The sequence below is a fragment of the Pongo abelii genome, chromosome 12, assembly GCF_028885655.2.
Source record: "Pongo abelii isolate AG06213 chromosome 12, NHGRI_mPonAbe1-v2.0_pri, whole genome shotgun sequence".
In the NCBI taxonomy this organism is placed as follows: domain Eukaryota; kingdom Metazoa; phylum Chordata; class Mammalia; order Primates; family Hominidae; genus Pongo; species Pongo abelii.
Window position 1 is genome coordinate 34666004 of NC_071997.2, and position 16230 is coordinate 34682233.

The following is a 16230-nucleotide window of genomic DNA, read 5'->3' on the forward strand; positions in this document are numbered from 1 at the left end:
GAGCAAATAAGTATAAAAGGCAACTATTATAATCACAAAAAATGCTGTGAGGTTCATTTCAGAGTACAAATGCTGCGAAACACAGGAGATGTTAAAATAGAGAGAGAGAGATAAGGAGAGAAAAAGCGAGAGAAAGAAAGAAAAGTTGAGCAGGGTAATTGAGAGAAACAGTCCTCTGGCAAAGACAGCCCTGTCTCTCTGAAATAGTTTATCAACTGATTTGGGGGCAGGAGGCTGACTGCAGCAAGCCTAAATGTGATTCCATTTCCCACAATGCCACAGGGTGGTTCACACAGAACAAAGCTCCGCTTCTTTACCTAAGAGTGCCAGGTAAGCCGTCGGAAACAGCCACCGTCAGTGGGAGGAAAGCAGATTGCTTTAAGAGAAAAAGGCTTTATTAAAATTCAAAGAAAAAAATAAGCTGAGATGATTTAGAAAGCATTATGCATTTACTGAACAAACACTGCTAAAGACATTTCAGCAAACTGTGTGTTTAAAAAGTAATAAATAGCTATTGTGCTTACTTCATAAACTTGTCAGACTGTCTTCATTTTATTTTCCTGAACAAACTGAATTTCTGTACTGCTCATCCCCAGCCAGTTAATAAATACATCACCCTAAAAAGTGCTGTGGTATTAAATTTACAGCAGATAAAATATGGATGAAGTTGCTGTGCCTCAGGTACGTCAAGTGTGATTTAATATCTCACACTCCTCTTATGAGGAGTAAAAGATTATTCGGCTGCTTCAACCGCCAGAGAGCGAGGTGACCTTTGCCCCCAAGTAACAGCCACTCAGCAAATAGCACCAAATGAAGACGGAGAATAACATATAGATTTGCCACAAGAAAAAATTGATCTAAATCCATATATCAAATCTGCTGATCAGAGCTCTAGAGAAATGCTTCACAATCCTTGGCAAGCACTTGCAGGAAGTTTGGGCAGAAAGAAGACCTTCCTGAAGGTATATAGGATATTTTGGTTTTTCAATTTTTTACTTTATTACTATTATCCTTATTGGTCTTTCATATCATTGGAATAAAATCTCTTTAGAAGAAAATGCTGTTTGGCTTAATGTCTTAGTGGTGAGTATTTTCTTCTCTCTGGAGAAAGTATAACCTCTTTGAGCATTTCAGAGATCCGGAGAATCTTATAAATGAAGGCGTTGTTCCCCAGCAAAATTTCTCAACAATCTGATTTAATTTATATCTTTTTTAAAAGTTCCATCTAAAATGATAAAAAAAAAAATCTCCAAGGAAAACATTTGTTAGCACAGAAAATAAATTCTTATGATTAACATTCTACCATCCAAAAAGGCTGGTGACTGAGAGAGTTCTCTACACTTCAAAGGTAGGAGAGGAATGAGTTTTAAAACAAGGGTAAAAAAAAAAAAAGAAGCAAATTGCTGCTGAGCTATTTTTATTTCAAATATATAAAAGTAGAGTTGGTAAGTGCCATGTATAAATCTTCAAAGTGCAGATTGCCAAGGGTCTTCCTCTAAAGACTGCTGTGAAAAAATAAACTTCGGCAATTAAAGCGGCTTTTTCCTTTCACCGTGAAGTGAGGGAAGTGGCCGGGTGTCCCAGGGGCTCCTGGTATCCTCTGTGTTCCTAGGCAGTGGTGAGCCTTTGCTAATTTCAAAAATCTCTTCAGCTCTGGGCCTTCGCAAATAAAAGCTTCTGTCACCTCTCCTAAAATGTGACTGCTCCACGGTTTGAGGTTTTGTGTTTGTTTATTTGTTTTTCACTGGGCACTTTTGTGCTCAGTTGGTAATTGGTTTTACTGAGCCAGAGGGGGCTGGGGACAAGGCTGTTTATTTCAACTTCCTTCAACGGTGAATAGTGAGGCATTGGCACAGCGGATAGGTTCACACAAACGCTATGATTCTTAACATATATGAATTTGGAGGGAAATAGTCCAGAATCAGGTGAGAGAGGGGATTGAGTAGGGTGGTTTGGTGGGCGGGGGCGGGGGGGTGCGGGGAGGGGGAGGTGTGTGTTTGTGTTTGTGTGCAAGAGCCTATTTATAATAGAAGATTTCCTACCACAAATGAACATTCTTTTGAAAGTAGATGTGCTGGACAGGCCCGCAGCCCCTTCCTAGACTGGCCCAGATGTCACTGAGTTCAACAGCTGTTCATCTCTGCACCTTTCCAAATAAGTGCTTTCCCCATTCCAGCTATACAATGGATTGGTCAAGGCAGGGTGACATTTCTTGAGTGACAGATGTGTCTACTGCTGTGGTAGCACCGGCCCGCCCACTTGCTGGCAATCTCTGGTTCCAGGAGGAGCAGTAATATTTCCTTTGTTTGCCTCTGTGGGGAGAGGTGAACAGGGCTGGCTGAGGGTGGGGGTTTGAGAGAAACCGCTGGGAAGAGAGGAAAAGAGAGACCACCTCCTTATGCCAGGGATTATTTTCTTTTTAAAATATATATGTGCACATTGTGAGCATAGAAGAATTTAAGCCAACTGGCAAGGATCTAGAGGTCGTGCAGGGCTGGGAAGGTTTTAAAGGCATGCAACTTCAAATCCCATGACAGAAAGCCTCCTCATGTCAGTCTTTCCCAAATTGACCAGACAGGGAAGGAAAATTGCATTGGGACCACCGAGGAAAGGAAAATGATGTCCTGATTTCTAAATATCATAATAGATTCCAAAGGCTAATTTCTCTTTTCAAACTGCTATTTTATTTTTTTTTTGTTTCTCTCCTGTCCCCAGCTTAAATTAATAAATCATCTTGTCAACTGTTTCTCAGTGTGGAATGTGTTCCTCAAAAATCTGCTGAGAAATCAGGATCCCCGGGGATTTACGTGCACCTTGCGCTGTGATGACCAGCAAGAGCCCCACCTGAGTAGGTCCTGAAGGGAGTCTCTTCAGTTAAGGGTCTTCCTTTTTCTTTTCATATAGGTTGAAGAGATCTACATGTGAGCAATATTGACTGAGGTTCTGCACTGTATTTGCAAAACTAGCTTTGCGGGGAATAAACTTGACTAACTGGAAATGATCCCATGGTAATTAATTAGCATTTCGAAACCAAAGTGGCCATTTATTTTCTAATTTTTTAAAAAGCTAACAATACCATTAATTATTCCTTTTATGAGTCTTGATAATGGCTGTTTACTGGCAATACATTAATATTACACTAGCAGAGACATAACACTCTTGCATATCATAGCATTGTTGCTTTCAACAGGCCACAACATGGATCTCTGCAGTTCTATCCTGAGAAACCCGATTACAGGTGTCACACAAAATCTTGCAACTCCTGGTGCTTCAAGTCAGAGGCACCACTTTTGATTTTTGCCTACCTCTCCTCTGCTAAGGCCCTTCCCTGGAATGTGCCCTCTTGGCATCAACCTGTAACCGATAAGACATGATCTCAGCACTTAACGTTTCTAATCCAAAAACCTACTCCAGTCCTACTGTCAAATGAAGTTGCAACTAATCGTTTATTGTTTAAAGTTTTGCTTTGTTTTTAATTCAACTTAAAACCCAGGTCACGTGCTGGTGTATTTTTTAGTAGATTTTATTTTTTAGAACAGAACTTTAGAGTCTTCCTGGTACATTTTTAATATTGTCTTTAGATTTGTTTTATTTGTCATTCAATCAATGTCACTGAATATATTTAGAAATTATAGGCCTGGCGCGGTGGCTCACGCCTGTAATCCCAGCACTTTGGGAAGCTGAGGAGGGAAGATCACGAGGTCAGGAGATGGAGATCATCCTGGCTAACATAGTGAAACCCTGTCTCTACTAAAAATACAAAAAATTAGCCGGGCGTGGTGGCGGGCACCTGTAGTCCCAGCTACTCAGGAGGCTGAGGCAGGAGAATGGCGTGAACCCGGAATGGGGAGCTTGCAGTGAGCTGAGATAGCGCCACTGCATTCCAGCCTGGGTGACAGAGTGAGACTCTGTCTCAAAAAAAAAAAAAAAAGAAAAGAAAAGAAAAGAAATTATAAACCATGGCTTTTGAGCTGTATGGATGAGAATTTGCAGTCCTGAAACAATAATGAAGGAAAACATATCATTTAGAATTGTAATGGTGCTATGACTAAAAAATATATATGTATGAAAAGCTAAAGAAAAGAACAGACATAGAAATAAAGATCCTTAGAATTTACAAAGAAACTACATTATTCAATGTTGTCCTTAGGGAAAAAAAAACCTTACAGATAAAATTAGTGGATGAAAAGGAAAAAATATTTTTAGAGTATTTACTATATGTCTACACACACACATCTAATGGCCCCTCTAAAATGTTGTACCAAATAATACCCTTCATATCCATTTAGGAGAGAACATCCACTTTCACAAATATGAAAAATGCTGATTATTCTCATTATTTTAAATTTGTGATAAATTGTATCATGCTTTAAGTTGTAATTAACTGATTTCTGATGTTTGAAGTTTTTTGCATGTGTTTTTCTCTAGTGACCTTCTTCATGACCTTATTTGTCTGTTAGGGTATTCATTTTTTTTCTTATTGATGTAGAAAAGCTGTTTTATATTTAAGAATGAATGTTAACTTTTGTCATTTAGTTACAAGAATGTTCTCCAAGTTTGTTATTTGCCTTCTGTTTTTAAATTAATTTTGCTTTGTTAGTTGTTATTGTAATATAGAAACTAGGGGTGGGAGTTACTTAATTTTTGTGTATTATAGTATGGTAGAATGTATTAGACTGTCCTTTACACTTTCTGTCTCTAGTGTAATTCAATGTAGGTTCTCCCATCCACTTCAACATTATATATTCACCTTGTATTAGTCAGGGTTCTCTAGAGGGACAGAACTAATGGAATACATATATAATCCCAGCACTTTGGGAGGCCGAGACGGGTGGATCACGAGGTCAGGAGATCGAGACCATCCTGGCTAACACAGTGAAACCCCATCTCTACTAAAAATACAAAAAAAATTAGCCGGGCACGGTGGCGAGCACCTGTAGTCCCAGCTACTCGGGAGGCTGAGGCAGGAGAATGGCATGAATCCAGGAGGCGGAGCTTGCAGTGAGCCAAGATTGCACCACTGCACTCCAGCCTGGGCGACAGAGCAAGACTCCATCTCAAAAAATAATAATAATAAATATATATTATATTTATGTATATATGTATGTATATGTGTGTGTGTGTGTATATATATATATATATATATATGAGTTTATTAAGTATTAACTCACCCGATTATAAGGTCCCACAATAGGCTGTCTGCAGGCTGAGGAGCAAGGAGAGCCAGTCTGAGTTTCAAAACTGAAGAACTTGGAGTCTGATGTTCAAGGGCAGGAAGCATCCAGCACAGAGAAAGATGTAGCCTGGGAGGCTAGGCTAGTCTCTCTTTTCATGTTTTTCTGCCTGCTTTTATTCTAGCTGCACTGGCAGTTGATTAGATGGTGCCCACCCAGATTACGGGTGGGTCTGCCTTTCCCAGCCCACTGACTCAAACGTTAATCTCCTTTGGCAACACTCTCACATACACATCCAGGATCAATACTTTGTATCCTTCAATCCAATCAAGTTGACATCCAGTATTAATCATCACAAGCCCACCCCTTGTCAACTTGAACCCATATACATCTCCAGAGATCATACATAATCTTCAAATAAAGACAATAATAAGGTCATAATTACACCTAACATAATACAGCTATGCTTTGTACAACCAGAAACGTACCAATCCCCAACCCAAATATTATTACATGAAGTTAACAATACTTAAATGCTGATGTGAACTCAATAAATTTTGTATCATATGATAAAGAAGAAAGTAAATAAAATATTTTCTTAGTCCAAGTGTATATATGCACAAACATGTTTTTAACACAAGAAGGAAGAAATGCTCCTGACAATTACAGTCCTCATTTCTGCACCTGGTCATGTGGTCATAGCTGTTATTGATGACTACCTTCTTCTACTCATTCTATATTCCCTTTGACTTCAGCAAGCACCTCAGCATGTCATGATTTTTTTCCTGGTGGAGTGACCCAAACCTTCATTCCTGAGGGGTGTGGGTCATTTGTAGTGCTGCTGGATTGAGCTGTTGTAGTTCCCCATTGACCTTAATCACAGGGCATGGTAATACTAAGAGACACCCTAATGGATTTCCTGTATTCCATGCCTACTCTTCTTTATGTCTGTTGTGCAGTAGTAGACTGATTTCATCTTGATAGTCGGGCTGATCACCCCAACCATTACTGTAACTCCCTTCTTAGCCTGTTGATTTAAAGGTAGGAGGAACCCAAAACATCCAGGTGGCAATCTTATCTTCCAGTTTAATGGAATCATTGTGTCTCCTGGTAGCAATGTTCCTCCCTCTGGAACTAAGACATCTAGGCCAGCAGAATGTAATGTTGCGGAAACAGAAAACAAAATTTTGCTAGTGGATCACTAAGGGTGATGGTGAGTTGTGCCACTTCCCCGTCCACCCCTTGATTCCTGGACCTGTGAATCCTGGCTATGGGATAAACAGTACCATATATTGGACACTGATTCAGATCATACATGGCTTTCTGGAGAACTTTGCCCCAGCCCTGCAAAGTATTGTTACCTAGCTGGCATTGTAATTGTGACTTCAAAAGGATATTCCACGGTTCTATCAATCCAGCTGCTTCAGGATGATGGGGAACATGGTAAGACCAGTGAATTCCCTGAGCATGAGCCCACTGCTGCACTTCTTTAGCCATAAAGTGAATGACTTGGTCAGAGGCAATGCTGTGTGGAATACCATGACCATGGATAAGGCATTCCATGAGTCCACAGATGGTAGTCTTGGCAGAAGCATTGCATGCAGGATACACAAACCCATATCTGGAGTAAGTATCTATTCCAGTGAGGACAAGTGTCTGCCCTTTCCATGATGGAGGAGGTCCAATATAATCAACCTGCCACCAGGTAGCTGGCTGATCACCCCGAGAAATGGTGCCATAACAAGGGATCAGTGTTGGTCTGGCAAACTGAACACTCAGCAGTGGTTGTAACCAGGTCAGCCTTAATGAGTGCAAGTCCATGTTGCTGAGCCCATACGTAACCTCCATCCCTGCTACTATGGTCACTTTGTTCATGGGCCCACTGGGGGATGACGGGGTGGCTGGGGAAAGAGGCTGAGTGGTGTCCACAGAATGGGTCATCCTATCCACTTGATTATTAAAATCCTCCCCTGCTGAAGTCACCCATTGGTGAGCACTCACATGGGATACAAATATCTTCACAGTTTTTGACCTCTCAGAGAGGTCCATCCACATACCTCTTTCCCAGATTTCTTTGTCACCAATTTTCCAATCATGCTTCTTTCAAGTCCCTGACCACCCAGCCAAACCATTGGCTACAGCCCATGAATCAATATATAATCACTCATCTGGCCCCATTTCTCCTTTCATGCAAAGTGCACAACCAGGTGCACTGTGAGAAGTTCTGCCCACTGGAAAGATGTCCCTTCGCCACTGCCCTTCAGGGATGTCCTAGAAAGGGGCTGTAGTGTTGCAGCTGTCCACTTTCGGGTGGTGCCTGCATATCATACAGAATCATCTCTGCACCAGGCCCTAGCCTTCTCTTCCTCTGTCAACTGATCATACAGAACTACCGTTGAGGCCATCGGTGCAGGCTGGGGGAGAGAAGGCAGGTGGCAGGAGTGGAGACCACGGGCATCTGAGCCATTTCCTCATGTAGCTTACTTGTGCCTTCAGGACCTGCTGGAGCCTGATCACATGCATACCACCTCCATTTGGTGACGGAATGCTGCTGTGCATGACACACTTTATGGCTAGATGGGTCAGAAAGCACCCAGTTCATGATCAACTGTTCAGGTCGCATGGTGACTTGATGACCCATAGTCAAATGTTCAGTTTTCACTAAAGCCCAGTAACAGGCCAAGAGCTGTCTCTCAAAAGGAGAGTAGGTATCTGCAGAAGATGGCAGGGCCTTGCTCCAAAATCCTAGAGGCCCACGCTGTGACTCACCTATGGGAGCCTGTCAAAGGCTCCAAACAACATCCCTATCTGCCACTGACACCTCAAGCACCATTGGATCTGCTGAGTCATATGGCCCACATGGCAGAGCAGCTTGCACAGCAGCCTGGACCTGTTGCAGAGCCTTCTCCTGCTCTGGACCCCACTCAAAACTGGCAGTCTTTCAGGTCACTTGATAAATGGGCTGGAGCAACACACCCAGATGAGGAATGTGCTGCCTCCAAAATCCAAATAGGCCCACCAGGCGTTGTGCCTCTTTCTTGGTTGTAGGAGGGGCCAAATGCAGCAACTGATTCTTCACCTTAGAAGTAATATCTCAACAGGCCCCACACCACTGGATGCCTAGAAATTTTCCTGAGGTAGAAGGTCCCTGAATTTTAGTCGGATTTATTTCCTATCCTCTGGCATGCAACTGTCTCACCAATAAGTCCAGTGTGTCTGCTACTTCTTGCTCACTGGATCCAATCAGCATAATGTCATCAATGTAATAGACCAGTGTGATATTTTGTGGAAGCGAAAAGCAATCAAGTCCTCTCTGAATAAGATTATGACACAAAGCCAGAGAGTTGATATACCCCTGAGATAGGACAGTAAAGGTATATTGCTGGCCTTACCAGCTGATGGCAAATCCCTTCTGGTGGGTCTTATGGACAGGAATGGAGAAAAAGGCATTTGCCAAGTCAATGGCTGTATACCAGATACCAGGAGATGTGTTAATTTGCTGAAGCAATGAAACCACATCTGGTACAGCAGCTGCAATTGGAGTCACAACTTGGTTAACCTTACAACAATCCATTGTCATTCTCCAAGATCCATCTATCTTCTACACAGGCGAATTGGGAGAGTTGAAAGGGGATGTGGTGGGAATCACCACCCCTGCATCTTTCAAGTCCTTGATGGTGACGCTAATCGCTGTAATCCCTGCAGGGATGCAATACTGTGTTTGATTTACTATTTTTCTAGGTAGAGGCAGCTCTAATGGCTTCCTTTTGGCCTTTCTCACCATAGTAGCCCTCTACCTACCAGTCAGGGAGCCAATGTGGGGGTTCTGCCAGCTGCTAAGTATGTCTATGCCAATTATGCATTCTGGCATTGAGGAAATGACCACAGGATGAGTCCAGGGACACACTGGACCCACTGTAAGTCAGACCTGAGCTAAAGCTCCATTAATTACCTCACCTCCATAAGCTCCTACTTTAACCGGAAGACCACAGTGATGTTTTGGGTTCCCCAGAATCAATGACAACTCAGAGTTAGTGTCCAGTAGTCCCCAAAATGTCTGATCATTTCCCTTTCCCCAGTGCACAGATACCCTGGTAAAAGGCCAGAGGTCTCCTTGGGGAAGGATGGGAGAAAGATTAAATGAATGAATTGTGGGTAATGTACTGGGCTTCTTCCTCAAAGGGACCTGGCCTCCCCTTCATTCAAGGGATTCTAGCTCAAGTCTGGAAATTGATTGAGGTGCTGTGATTCTCTGTCGTTATAATTTGAATTAGTCTTTTGTCCATTCAACCTAGAAGTTTTCTGCTTGTATTAATTAAGTAGGATTGCAGTAGACTTCTTATTGATTTTAATTCTAAGAACACCATGATTAATTAGCCAATGCCAGAGTTCTACATGAGTCAGACTATTATGATTATTCTGATTGCAGCTTTGCCTCTGCTATCCATTATGGGTAGCTATGCCCACCTTGCCTTTAATGGTTGAGTGCCACCACTTGGCCCCTTCCACCTCAAAAGCCAATTATTCCCATTGTATTTAAATTGTATAGTTGAGTGACTGTTGTTCCTACTGTAAGATCTAACATACAGAGAAGAGCAATTACAGGGCTCTTCAAAGATGCAGGTTCTGCCCTTGCAAATCTATTCTGCAAGGCATTGGGATGAATAGGTCTAAAGTGACTAACCCACTCCACCATCCCAATCTCCCTAAGGCTTTGGATCCCTTCCTCTACATTAAACCAAGGGAGATCAGGCATTTCCAGCTCCCTCACAGTGGGCCATAATTTAATCCATATTTCAGCTAACCAAGCAAATAAACTATTAGAACTATTTTAACTCCCCACACTGCAACATTAAATGCAGAGTCCCTACTTAGTGGGCCCAAATCAATAAATTCAGCCTGATCCAACTATATGTTCCTTCCACCATTATCCCAGATCCTTAATATCTATTCCCATGACTGTTCTCCAGATTTCTGTTAATATAAATTAGAAAACTCAAGCAGTTCTTTTCAAGTGTAGCACACCTCCTCATGGATCATACTCTCAACCTCACCTCTAGGGGCCCGCCAGGACTTTAGCCTAGTTATAGGTCTAGAAGCAAACACGGGTATTGTGGGTGGATCCTGAGGAGAATCAACATTATCTTGCCTGGCAACTGCCTCAGGGGAGGCCATCATTGTTGCCTTAGGCAGCACAGGGTTTGTCTCCTCAGACAAAGTTGTAAAGGCTGATAGCAGCATGGTTCAGGGAGGGGATGTTGCCAGTACTGGAGATGGGGAAGCTGCTCCTTCTGGCAAAAAGAATTCATCAGAGTTTACAAACTCAGTGTCCCCAGCTTCATCAGGGTCCTCCCACACATCTGCATTGCAAGTTGCAGGGTCCCATTCTTTTCCAATCAATTCCCTCACTTTAACAGTAGACACCTGGCAAGGCTGTGCATGAACCTTTTTTTGCAGGTTAGCCACTCACATGATAAGAGCTTCTGTCTGTTTTTCCACAATTTCAGCTCTTTCTCTATAGGAGATAAAACTCTCACTCAGGGCAATCTTAGCAGATTTGAGGCTTAGTATCTGCTTCTGAAGCCGGAAGATAGAATTCCTGAGTTCATCATTTTCTGTCATCACTTTGTCCACTGAACTTAGGAACAACCAACCAGCTTCATTATGTTCCTTGGTTGTCCACATATGGTCAAAGGTATTATGTATAGAGTCACTAAACTCCTTGCCTCTCATGAGTGATGAATCAGGAGTGTCAAATGCATTTATTTTGCATAACTCTCTGAACAGTTCATGCCAAGGATTCTCAGTGTTCTCCATACTATTAGAAGTAAGAGTCCTTAGCATTTAGGGGTCTAATTATATTAAGTAGTCAACTCCAGAAACCCCAAAATCAACAAAAGAACTCCATCCTTAATATTCTGTTCCTCTAGAACCACTCCTGGTACCAAAATCTGTATTAGTCAGGGTTCTCTAGAGAGACAGAACTAATGGAATATATATATATATATATATGTACACACACATACATACATAAAGGATGGTTTATTAAGTATTAACTCTCATGATCACAAGGTTCCATAATAGGCCATCTGCAGGCTGAGGAGCAAGGAGAGCTAGTCCAATTCCAAAACTGAAGAACTTGGAGTCCAATGTTCGAGAGCAGGAAGCATCCTGCATGGGAGAAAGATGTAGGCTGGGAGGCTAGGCCAGTCTCTCTTTTCACATTTTTCTGCCTGCTTTTATTCTAGCTGCATTGGCAGCTGATTAGACGGTGCCCACCCAGATTAAGGGTCAGTCTGCCTTTCCCAGCCCACTGACTCAAATGTTAATCTCCTTTGGCAACACCCTCACAGACACATCCAGGATCAATACTTGGTATCTTTCAATCCAATTGAGTTGACACTCAGTGTTATCCATCACACACCTATATTTTCTTCTTGTATTTGGTTCCAATAATCTGAATATTTTTGTACCATTGTTATGCAGTTTTCATCCCTGTGGTATATTTTGATATCTGTTAAAACAAATTTTTCCTCATTTATATTTTCAAGATTTCCTTTGCATTCTGGAGTATTTAGTCTTACAATTGGATGATTTAGAATAATGTTAGATTCCAAATTCTGATTGACAGTTTTACTAAAATTTTATGAAATTTGTGTTTTTACTTGAAAAAAGCTAATGTTTTTGCCATTACTGAGTCTTCCCATCCAGGACACTGCAATCTTTTTATTCATGCTGGCCTTTTTATCATATTATTCATTAGAGTTTTCATATCTTATTATCAGTCCGGTACTTTACTTTCCAAACATACTCCTGACTATAGGGTTTTATACCATTTTTTAAGAATTATTGTAATGATATTAACAGGGCATAGTGGTGTGCACCTATAGTCCCAGCTACTTGGGAGGCAGAGGAGGGAGGATTGCTTGAGCCCAAAATTTCGAACCTGCAGTGAGCTATGATCACACCACTGCCTTCCAGCCTGGGTAACAAAGCAAGACCTCATCTCTAAAGAAATTAATTTTTTTAAAGAATTACTGTAATTATGGGAGAAAGTTATCACTTTTTGTATTTATTTTCTTACCAGCTGAAGTTTCTTACTATTATTCCACATAGTTATTCAGTTGCCTCCTTTTTATTTCACAGGTCCATAGTCACATCATCTACAAATAATAATTTTATCTCTCTTTTCTTAATATTTACATACCATATTTTGCATTCTTATCTAATTGCATTGGCTGGCTTTTTCTGAAAAAATAAATTTACAATGAATTAAATAAATTAAAAAATTAAATAACAAGGTGTGTGTGCTTGCTTTCTCCTGCATTTAAAGAAATACTTTCACTACTTCACTATAAAATAGGATGCTATTATTTGATTTGAGATATTCTATATCCATTTTGCTATAAGTTATAATCAAGAATGGAGGTTAAATTTTACATAATGATTCATTAACTTCAATGAGATACTGTTTCTTTTTTTCTATAGATAAAATAAATGATACTAATAGATTTGAAGACATCTTTACATTTCTGAGATAAACTTTAATTGTGCAGGGTGGATTAAAATGATTAAATACTGCTGAATTCATTGTAGTAATGCTTTACTTAGGAATTTTGTGTTTATGTTCAAAAGTGATATCAATCAATGGTTTCCTCTTTTCTGTTCAATTCTTGGCAAGATTTGTTATCAGAATTTCTCTACCTTGATAAAAATATTGCAAAATGTGCTTTATTTTTATCCTATACAACAGTTTATATAATTTGGAAAATAATTGTTTCTTGAAGTTTTAAAGGATCCCGCTGGGCCTAGAACCAGCTTTTTCCAAATGAGTACTATTGACATCATGACTGGATTTCCCATGTTTCCCAGACCTCTCTATATAATTTTTCTTCTGGGAATTTTATCCTGACTTACTATGATTCCATTATTGTATCTTTCTTCTTTTAGGCTTTATAATATTTGCATTCCCCCAAACAAATCAGCAATTGTTGCTAACAGATTTGTTTAAATGTTAATGTGGTATGTATATTTGTCCCCTTCAAATCTCATGTTGAAATGTAATCCCCAATGTTGACAGTGGGGCCTAATGGGAGGTATTTGGGCCATGAGGGCAGCTTCCTCATGAGTGACTTGATGACTTCCTCACAGTTATGAGATCACGGGAGAGCTGGTGGTTTAAAAGAGCATGGCACCTCCCCCTTCCCTCTCTTGCTCCCTCTCCCACCATGTGATGTGCCAGCCCCACTTCACCTTCTGCCATGATTATAAGCTTCCTGAGGTCTCACCAGAAGCCAGCAGGTTCTGGCACCATGCTTGTACAACCTGCAAAACCATGAGTCAAATAAACCTCTTTTCTTTATAAATTCCTCAGTCTCAGGTATTCCTTTATACTAATACAAATGAACTAACACAAATGGTACTATGCTCACTACTGATTATTTTACATTTATACTTCCAAGCTCATGAGTTTCAAAATGCACCATTCACTTAGTACCTCAATTGACTTTATTATATCTGTAAATATTTTTTTCAGAAATGAAACATTATTGCTTAACTTCCTTCTAGGCTCCTTCTACCTCTGATATCTTTCTGTGGTTTTCAGACATAAACATCATCTGCTTGGTATAGAATTTAACGGACATATCACTTTTTCCCCAAACTCTATAGATAATGCCTTATTGTTTTCTGGCATGTAATTTGTGTAAAACACAATGGCTAGCTTGAGTTTGTAAATATTTTTTCAAACCTGTATTTTAATCATATTTTATGTTTTTGCCTGCCTGAGAGATTTGTATACACTTAAAATTCGACTGTCTGAGCAAGATATTTCCAAGTATTGGTGTTTACTCAATACCCAGAGAGTCTTTTTAATCAGGGTGACTAAAGAACAAAGAAGAGAAATCATAGCCTTTAGGAAACTCCAATGCCTTTTCTGTCATTACAGTTCCGTTCTTATCATTAGATTCTTTTTAGGGATCTGTGTATTGTCTCATCCTGGGGAAAATGTATACTGTGGAAAAAAATGTTTTACCTTCATTTTCCAATTATAACTTTGAATAATGTTTCTCTTCCAATTCTCCTATTTATTGTGCCACATTTCTTGTTCTGCCTTTTTATACATAAGTTGGTTCTTTATTGCCTTGCCTCCATGTGCATTATTTTATTTTATGATTTATTTTGTTTTGAGACAGAGTCTTGCTCTGTCACCCAGGCTGGAGTGCAGTGGCACGATCTCAGCTCACTGCAACTTCCATCTCTCAGGTTCAAGCAATTCTCATGCCTCAGCCTCCCGAGTAGCTGGGATTACAGGCGCATGCCACCATGCCTGGCTAATTTTTGTATTTTTAGTAGAGACGGGGTTTCGCCATGTTGGCCAGCCTGGTCTCAAAGTCCTGACCTCAGGTGATCCACCCACCTCAGCCTCCCGAAGTGCTGGGATTACAGGCGTAAGACACTGCACCAGGCCATCCATGTGCATTATACTTATTGTTTTCACCTAGTTGTTCTTTACCTTTGAATTTTCAGAAACCTTCTCAAATTCATCTTCCAGAAGACTGATCAATTTTCTGCAATGTCAATGTTCTTTTTAACTCTTCTACATTCTGCTATGGTAGAAAATTTTTCTTATTTTTTCTTAAATATTTTCTTTATCTCAACAGTATTGATTTTTATTTCAATTTTTAAAATTACCTCATCTTTCGTTTCCTACTTCATAGGACTATCATTTTATATTTGCTTTTGCTATCCAAATTATACCTGTTTCTTGGAATAACTTTTCTCCCTCAAAAATCTTCTCTTTAGCTATCTCTTGCATATTCTATGATCTTTTTCTTTAAGGTTGCGGAACTTTTAAAAAAATCTAATTACTCATCTGCAATATCTTTTTTCTCAAACCACTTCTGACACCAAATGTGCCGTTTTTTTCAGACACCAAATACTTGTCGTTTTCTACACCACTTCTCCAATTCTCTGACACAAACTTGATATTCAACAATTTAATTCAATTCAATTCTGACAGTAACCACTAGAGTTAACGCAAACCTCACAGGTAAAGGGCTCAGTCCTGCAAGATTACCCTAACTTCAGATGATAGCCAGATGGCCCAGGAGCTACCCATCCTTCTGACTGACTGCCTATAGATTTCTCAGGTTTGGTAATCCACTAGAACAACTAACAGAACTCAGGAAAGCACTTTATTATTATTAGCGCATCATTCTAAATGCTACAAGTCAGGAACAAACTAATGGAAGAGATGCATGGGTCATTGGGGGAGCGGAGAAACAAAGTTTCCACACCCTTGCTGGGTGCACCACCCTCTCAGCACCTCTATGTGTTCATCAACCTAAAAGATCCCCAACCCCATCATTATTGGGGTTTTTATGGAGGTTTCATTTTGTGGGCATGATTGAAACTATCATTGGCCACTAGTGATTAAACTCAATCTCCAGCCCCACTCCCCTCTTCAAAGGTAGGAGACTGAAGTTGAAAGCTCCAATCCTCTCATCATGGCTTGGTCTTTCTGGTGACCAGCCCCCATTCTGAAATTACAGAGGTCCCCAGCCATGAGTCATCTCATTAGCATACAAAAGACACTCATCACTCAGGGGATTCCAAGGGTTTCAGAAGCTCTGTGCCAGGAACCACGGGCAAAGATCAAATATATATGACATATATAAATCATAGATAGCTATATTTCTTATTAATAAATACACATATAAAAGGTATGTAATATACAAATATATGTAAATATATAATATAGATAAATAGTATATAAATAATAAATACATGTATTTATTTATTTTATACTACATTATCTTTAAATAAGAAATGTTTATTCTTATCCTCCTAGTTTCTAAAAATCTATATGATTGGATTATCCTGGGGTCTCCCTTCTTGTTCAGCTGCAGTCTCCAACCTTTTTGGCACCAAGGAACAGTTTCATGGAAGACAATTTTTCCACAGACTGGGTAGGGAGGATGGTTTCAGGATGATTCAAACACATTACATTTATCGTGCATTTTATTTCCATTATTATTACATTGTAATATATAAG

The 16230-nt window shown here is 40.1% G+C and overlaps 1 long non-coding RNA gene across 1 annotated transcript in view; it reads left to right on the forward strand.

Annotated features, from left to right (window-relative positions):
• Window positions 1-733: 733 nt before the first annotated feature.
• The window catches only part of LOC134759662 (uncharacterized), a 38779-nt gene continuing 23282 nt past the window's right edge, over window positions 734-16230 (forward strand). Inside the window, exons 1-2 of the long non-coding RNA XR_010136211.1 lie at window positions 734-962; window positions 2716-2848. This is a non-coding gene — a long non-coding RNA (uncharacterized LOC134759662). The remainder of the gene's footprint in view (window positions 963-2715; window positions 2849-16230) is intronic.